This window comes from Schistosoma haematobium, chromosome 1 (genome assembly GCF_000699445.3).
Source record: "Schistosoma haematobium chromosome 1, whole genome shotgun sequence".
NCBI lineage: Eukaryota > Metazoa > Platyhelminthes > Trematoda > Strigeidida > Schistosomatidae > Schistosoma > Schistosoma haematobium.
This window is the reverse complement of record NC_067196.1, coordinates 10352386-10361120: the sequence shown is the minus strand read 5'-3', so window position 1 is coordinate 10361120 and position 8735 is coordinate 10352386.

The following is an 8735-nucleotide window of genomic DNA, read 5'->3' as shown; positions in this document are numbered from 1 at the left end:
CAAACCTCAGAAGGTAGTATCAAAAAGTTAGTAGTATCCAAATATTAGTTTTCGCCAGGAGTTAATAGCAAAAAAGTGATCTCTTACTGTAAGATCCATTTTGAATGTTCTGTGTGTTGGTGAAAATCCCTCCATATATATACTTGTACTTTGTTCCTATTGATCCCCTTAGTTGTACACTGTTGTCCTTTGATAACATTTGAATTGTTAATACTTGTATTTTTTATCATAGTTTTTGTTTTTCTTACGCATTCACTAAGTTTGTGTTTCTTCCCGAACTGCATCTGTGTTGTTTTACTTGACACTTGTTCTTGGCGGTAGCCATATTGATTTGCTCCTCCTTTTGTGGGTGTTCCATCCAGTCAGGATAGAATAACGTTCATTTGTTGTGACTGGTAATTTTCCCTCATCTTCTATCAACTTCTTTATTTATTGTAATTTAGATTCGATTGATTGAACAATTATTGGTTGAATAGCCGGTTGGTAATATTTGTTTAGGTAACGATTTACATTTAAATTTATGATGAATTATAGAACCGCTATTTACCCGATTATTTGTTTTGATTTCGACGGGAAAGGGCGCGTGTCTAACGTACCCGGACGTCTATTCTTCTATCCAAACAGTAGTTTGGATTCTACACTTACAATGATAACTTAGAAAATTGAACTTTGGTTTAGTTTAACGCCCAAATTTTTGCAATAATTCTTGAGACATCCCTTCAATATGTATAACAAAATTACTCAAACAGCCAATATTTTTTATTTTGTCTGGTAAAATTGTATTTGAAACTTTACCAGTTTTCTTGCAAGTTTAAAACTTTGGAGTTTTGGAGTTTTCAGTTAAATTTTGAGTGCATCGAACTAGAGACTGGTGAAAGTTATCATCATTCATCACAACAGCATGGAGAAACATAATAGAAAAGATAGATGTTACTTGTAATTTACTATTATTAACTAATCTTCCAAATCGACTGGTGACCAGTATCCGTTGTTCCACTCTACTAGCAATTCGACTGAAGTCTTTTACCTTGCAAGAATATTTCACTCGAATTTTAACCATCAGTTGATTCATTCTTTGTGCGGGTTCGGAAATATATTTATTGATGAGTTTGTTGTGGCACTTGTTTCTAACCACACGATCATTGGGCTTGAACATATAATAGCTAAGAAGGCTTACGTTGAACGTTGAACACTTGTGTGAAGACAGTAAGGGTCTACGTTGGACAATAATCAGAGATGGAGTTTCCCAGCCCTGCAGGCGTGATCACTGTGTGTAACGTCTTGCTTTTTTATTGAATATACCACCCAATCTCCGGCACAATTGTGTTCCCTAAAGGTTAATGAAAACACTACCGGCCGTCGTGATAGTTTAATTCAGTTTATACAGTGATGTTACTTGGACGTATGATCTTATAGTAACATCATAACAAGTCCATAAAATTAGATAAGTTCTCTTGGTGGGATAAATGGTTGCAGATATATTGAGCTACACTGAAACCACAAAATGTTCACTAACAGTTCTTTCAAAATGTTTCACAAATATTTGTGTTCTTCAGCGTTTACAGTATATGATCCACTAAAAAGTCAATTATCTGATGGAGACAACGAAGACTTGGCACCCGTACAATAGCATAAGCCCCCTTCAAATAGTATGGTCGAATATATTAGAGGATACGATTAACAAAGAAGTCACCTTTAGTAACGTAAACAATGTGAAGCACAAAAACGCTAACAATTAATCTATAAGGAGATATTATTAGACTATTTGCTTTCATTATGATGTACTTAATTCATTGAGCCAGAATATACTGTAATTTTAATAATATAAGTTTCGGTCAGTTTGTAAAGGCTTAAGTTGAGTGGTTGAATATTATTCGGGAATCCCCTGCTAATGTCAAAAATTATAGCTCAAGTATTTGTTTACTTCCTTATTTTACGTAAGCATTATGTTTCCAACTAACCTAAACCGAATGTTAAAAGTTTTGTATGTTTAAATGAACATCGCACGCCATAACTGCTTTGGTACCGTCATCTGAATGAGGACTTGTGGTGGCATTGGGCACTAACTACACAAACCTCAAAGCTCAACATGGGACAGTTGGGGAAACAGATATTCAACACTTAACGCGGTGTAAAACCCAACGATGAAGAAGGCGGGAACAATAAGTTGAATTAATTCGAAATGGTCAAACGGCATGGCTCGGCCTTGTAAGCGTGGTCCCTGTTGAATGTTATCTTGTGTCTTTTGCTTGTATTCGTGATTTTACGATACGATGAGTCAGTGAAGACAATGATTAGGCAGTGACATCACGATAAATTTACAATTTTAGGATTAGGTCTATTATTAGAGCAGTACTAATATCATAGTAGACCATAAGTCCAGAGACCTACTGAAGCCACATTGCAGTTTTTTTCATTTTATAAAACGATGTATAAGTATAAGCACTAAACATTCTTTGTGTACCAAACTCTGAGGCACACTAGTAATGAGCAACCATAAAGGAAATCATCATGGTACAAAAGACAAAATCACAATGCGACGAAACAACGGCCCAGTATCGACACACTAACTTCTTCGATAAGTGGTGTAATATGCCAAGCTCCCACACAAGTCTGTACCACAATGGTTTCAAATGTAAAGCTTCCAAGAGAGCCGAGTAAGGTCATTTTTAAAAACCGATTAATGCTTGGAATACCCACTAGGTACGCTGACCAATAGTCCAATATTCCTCCTAAGGTGTGGGCTACAATGACTGGTTATTTCCGGATGAATTCTTAGTACCAAAGCTAGTTGAAATAATTCTGCAGTCAGAATGCCTAAAGGCCCAATAAATATCCAAAAACTTAGCGTGCAGTATCGGCTGCATGATTATAGTGAGAAAAAACACCTCAAGTATTTAGTAGGATGATACCCTAGTTTTTGTGATGAGGAGCGTGTCGTTTGAATTCCTCAAAATGAGACGGTGAATAGTACAGACAACATTTCTTCCTTGTTAGTCTGATGGTTCTTTGATTCCACGGATATTGTCTTGATTCCGTCTCGTCAACTGAAATGACGGTCGATTCTTTTCAATCCAATGGTAACTCACGGTCGTGAGGTGATATCGTGAATATGAATAAGTTAACTTATATTTTAAGTCTTATCGCGATTTCAATGTGTACCCCATAAAACCTCGTTAATTTTTCTCGCCTTAACTTATTTTTGATTTCTGTGCATCATCTTAGTTGACGTTCATAATGAGTAGCTAGCTTAGAGATATTAATTCTGGAGATAGTCTTGTATCAAGTGTTCGCTCCGATGGTAAACTTTGGTTGCTGGTATTTTGTTCCAGTCTTCATCCATCATTTGAGATGTGCTTCTTCCTGTAGTTGAAACATAAATTCATGAGTGCATTTTACTCTGTGACTAGTGAGTGAGAATATTTGCTGCAAGTACTTTACTGAAGTTTGTCCATGCAGATTTATTTATTTTCGCCAAGTGATGTAGATGTAGATGAAAATTATCTTGAACCAAACTGTTGGATCTCACTGTTTCCCTTGTAATAATACAGATGGGGATATTCCAAAATTTTGCCTTTCGTGACAGTTTGAAATGTATCCCACGATTCTCTAAAAGATAGCATTGGTTTCACTTTTTTGGAACTGTCCAGAGTATGGGCGACTAAGTGGCTTCATCATATTGCTTCTGGAGTGCCCCAGTGCCTTTTCAACTAGTGTTACTCAGTGGAGTTCCACTGAAGGACTTGAAGTTGTCTGCCCTCGTTTTTACTTTCTGAAAATTTGATCTGATGGGGGCGCCTCCTCGATAGGCCACAGGATCATTGAAACTCTTGATCGTTTATCCCTGCAGAAAGAAAGCAAGTGATTTCACAGACTCCATAACCGCTGGCGAGAACCAAGTTCGGGGTGGAAAAGTAATGAAGTACGTTATTTCTAGTAAGATCTATAATGATATAAAGAAATGTTAATGAGGTTTTGGCACCAAACCGTCATCTGCTAAATGGTTTCCGAACAGTCTTCAAGGTAGCCTAGTGTATTAGGTTTCCCTGGAGCCACTTACCAAAAGATTTTCGCGCCTGATTGTCCAGGACTACAAACTATCCGGCGAAAAATTATCGACCGCATATTCTAACCAAAAGCACAATATAACTAGTTTGATCTTTCACCCTGAATATTTCAGCCGGCACCATATTATTTCATGTATTCCTGAGTTGCGCGTTAATGTCTGTACACTTCATAACGTTGTTATAATTTTTGAGAGAAGCTTTACCTCCACCACTCATAAGGCGTATCATTATCATCGTGATTATTATTACCATTATTATTTACAACCAATTTATTAGAACGTAAGTGTATTGAAGAAGCCATCTGGAGTTTCTTCAGTAATACAGTTATATACATGTTCCAAAGATGTTGAAAAAGCATTTACCAAGAAGGTGTACATGAGAGGATCAAAGCATGTCCAACGTGTAGACAGGCTTACGAGGTTTTCGATAGTCACACCGATAACTGAAGTCGTGACGAAAACAGTAGCGAGAGCTTCCACTAATTATAAGGTAGTCATTTCCCGCAAGACAGTCACAACACTAGCTCGTAGGCGAGACTAACTTCAGTCGGAGAAACTCATAAGCATGTCGAGATTTCTTGGGGTTGACAGGATATGTTCTACGGTACATCACATTCTGGCTAATGGGTTCATAAGATGCTTCCATAATTACTAAAAACTTGCCGTAATTTCAAACTGAAACCTTACTCAGTAAACAATGTTTTAGCTACTGATATCTCTAGGAATAAGAACAGCTCTCAAATACGATTTACTGTCCTGCGACCAGACTTGTTCAGCTTTATTTTTGTCATTGTTCTCCCAACGCATTTAATCATGACATCTTTTTTTCTCTCACGCCTTTAGCTTTACTAATGTAGACAGCTGTGATGATTTGTGGCACACATATGGCACTATTTACTCTCTTAACTTGAAATATTAGTTGTAAAGAACCTTCATATCTGCTTTTTGACTTAATATCCTTGTGAATGTAAGAGCACTACCGATACGTTATGAATGTTATATAAATATTAATGAAAATGTAATTTATGATAACAGATGTGAGGAAACTCGAAATGTTATCTTTATAAAGCTTAGGCAAGAATAAGATATGTGAGTAGCATCGATATCAAATCTTTCATGAGAGTCTATCAATCTTTGAACTAACTGTAAGAGATCGACTTAATGAGTTAGGTTGATGAACTACGAAACCAAACCCTCATTTTCTCGCCCTGGGAAATAAGTTCAAGATATAAACTTGAGTGTTGCTATAGAGTGAAATAAAAGATATGATAGATCTATCGTGTTATGCAAATCTTGTCTCTCTTGCCTTGCTTAAACTTAGGAAGGAAATCAATTACCTGAGAAATACATATGTTTTAGAACTACACCTTGCGTTATCGATGCGATAGAAACCAACGGAAATAAGAAACCGTTAAATTGATCCATTTTCGTAGGTAATGTGGTGTGTGCTACTTATATTGATATAACTAGTATATGACGCGAGTCAGGAATGTTATGTCTGACAGCAGAAGATTGGGGAAGATCAAGAAAGCAAGATTGGGAATAAAATGCAATTTGTGTGGAAATATAAGGACAATGAAGTCTGGGGCATTTCGAGACAATTGGTGGACATTTTGCAAATTAACGATTTAATATATGGTTCTCAGATTTTATTGGGATGCTCTGTAATGTTGTGTTAAATACATTCGATTGTCTCCACCCGTGTTCTCTTCACTACACTAAGAGCCAAGGAACGACTACAAAATAGTGGGATTCATAATTTTTCTTTAAACTTTTACCGCTTTCAAACTAACGAAAATGATATTTAATATGAGAAAACTAAGCCTAGTTGATTATTGGTGTTGTACTCGTTTTTTAAGTATAATGCTTTTGGACGTGCTACGTCCTTGTTCGAAAAAAACTGTGATTGTAATAACGCAGTGGGGAAAAAGATGGTTAAAGTTGCCTCGAAACAAACACTTTTTGTCTAAGTAAAGCGTCCTAATTCTTTTGATAAATGCAGATATATAATATCTGCTACTAGCACTTTAAAAGTGTTGATTAAAAAACAGTGCTTAAGCTCATCTTATGAACTAATTTTACTAATCTTGATGATATTATGAAGTGCGTTCTATACCACAAAGCTGGAAACAGTAGAGCACTGCCGGATATCTTCAAATCGTCACATATTCCCCATTTTGGATGGTGTAATTGTGTTTAGGTATCCGGGAGAGTGAACTGAAAGAAATGTCAGTATTATAAGTAATCTAAAAAGCCTTTTCTTATATATTGATTTCGATCGACAACTTTGAATTTGGTCATTATGTAAAAACGTTTATCTGGCTCTACACATTTTCTGCAACACAGTGTTTTAACATACCATTTGGTTCAATTCGACTAAACGAGCAAACACAGTGATCGTATCTGATGTAACGAAATGACACTTCATAGTGGTTGCATATCCAACCTGACTCGAAATAGTTTTATTATTGCGTTTGGCATTTTGACTAAGTATGGAAGGAAAATATGTTTTCCCAGTAGTTTCGTAAATCAGAGTGTTTTAAAGCACTTGAAATTAATAAATCGGTTCAGGTTAGGCTTTAAAATGCATGAACTCAACAGTTGAGTAATAAATGTTCGAATAATTTTTGAAAATTACCATTGTTGAAAACTGCTCTTGCTGTTATGTAGATAAAATTGCTATAAACATCCCCGTTTCCGTTGCTACTATTTTAATTTTGAGGATCATTAATCAGTTTGCTTTTATTGTAAAATCACAAGACAAGACGTCAGCCTTATGAGCTTGGATATCATTGACCTCTTTTGAAATAAAAATGCCACAGGTATTCAGGATTTGACAGCACTTTTTTCCATAACCCCTTTATAATCGAATGATACCAACGCAGGCGAATCCGAAGTGGTGAATAAATGAGTTCAGAGATGTATTTGAGAGACTGACGATACGATAAGACGCATGTGATCTAATACGGCTAGTGGTTGTAAGGGGTGCTTAGCATCAGGTACCCGATTATGATCTTGTGTGGATGAATGATCGAAGGCCTTCAGCCGGGATGTATCCACTAAAACAAATGAGTTCAGCGCGAAACTTATAGAACTATATATTTTATGGGTTGATTTACCGCTGCAGTTCAATCCTCTCCGCTAGTGAAGACTACTTATGACTTTGTAATGATGACCTTGAGACACACAGACACAAGTTACACAGTACCGAGCTCGTTGTTTGGAAACACTCTTCTAATGGCTTGCTGTGTTCAGCAGCACCTGATCATCTTCCCCTAATAAAGATGACCGTGTGGTACAATATAGCAATAAAAAATGTGTAGTGAAAATTTGGATTCGTCAAGTTATTCGTTGTTTTTCCATCTGTCTCAGTCGTTCTACAAAAAAGATGAAAATGTGGAAGTGTACTCGTATTTCAGCAAGAAAACGAAATGTCAGGAAAAAATTTGGCGCATATGCGTGTATTTACTATGTAATAGCATGAAAAGTTTTATATAAAAAGGTTTGTTTACATTCTTTCAATATATTACTATATGTAGGTGTACTAGAAAAAGAGATTTTTTATTTTTGACACGGTAGAAAAATAAGTATACGACCAGTTAGTTTTTGGACTCGAAAATTGAAACAAAACGGAAACATACACAATTTTCTGTGTGGAGTAGTTGTACAAGTGTCCCGTGACCTTACCCTACTCTCGGATGGCTATGCTTTCAAGTGGTTGTTACATATCGGCGACGTTTCGAGGTGTTTAATTATTATCAGGGATAGTACCGTAATCTCGAAGCTCGCCTATATTTCGGAGAGTTAGTAACGAAAGAGAGCTACAATGTTATGAATAAAAAGCGCAATATATAATCGGGAGTGAACGATTCACGGTACTGATAGCAAATTTGGGTGAATTCCTTAACGGCAACAGACGGTGCAGACATTTGGCAGTCTGGAGTCACGTAGATTTTAGTAACATAATTATAATAGTGCTTGTTTAAGTTTTTTGAACGGTCGGTCAATAGATAATGCAGTCTAATAATGTAAAACTAAGACCTATACCAGTTCACATTTTTTGCTCAATCCATGCCACACTGTCTCTAATTGAATAGTCTTGACGATTTATATTGAAACAGTGTAGTGATACTAAACATTTGTTGTGTAAATGATTCAACAAGAGATCTTGAATTGTGATTACACCACGATTAAGATGCACATTCAGATTTAGTAGGAATCGAAGATAGACCACCCTTCCGACTATTGATCGACAGTTGAGATGTAGCAATCTGAGCATCAACATCAGATTAACATTCATTATTTTATCTCCATAATATCAGTCACTGAAATATTCTCGATTGTATGCTTTACAGGTTATTGTGCGATACGTAATGAACTTTTTATATACGTGCCAGGATAACTCATGCAGTTGAAAGACACAAGCGGTGTGTTGAAACAAACGAAAAACCTCTAAAATTACTTATGTGGTAGAAGTAGGTAGACTATTTATTCAAACTCGCAGCCTTGATGATGAACTTTCTATTCTGGATAGTCCTGTCTTATTTATAACACTGGACAGTTAACTGTTTTGCAGGTCATTCATGGTAGATAACTTGCTATCTTCCTTTTGAGATAGTCGCAATCATCTATCTTTCTACTGAAAGCACTAATAAACAATACAAAGCTA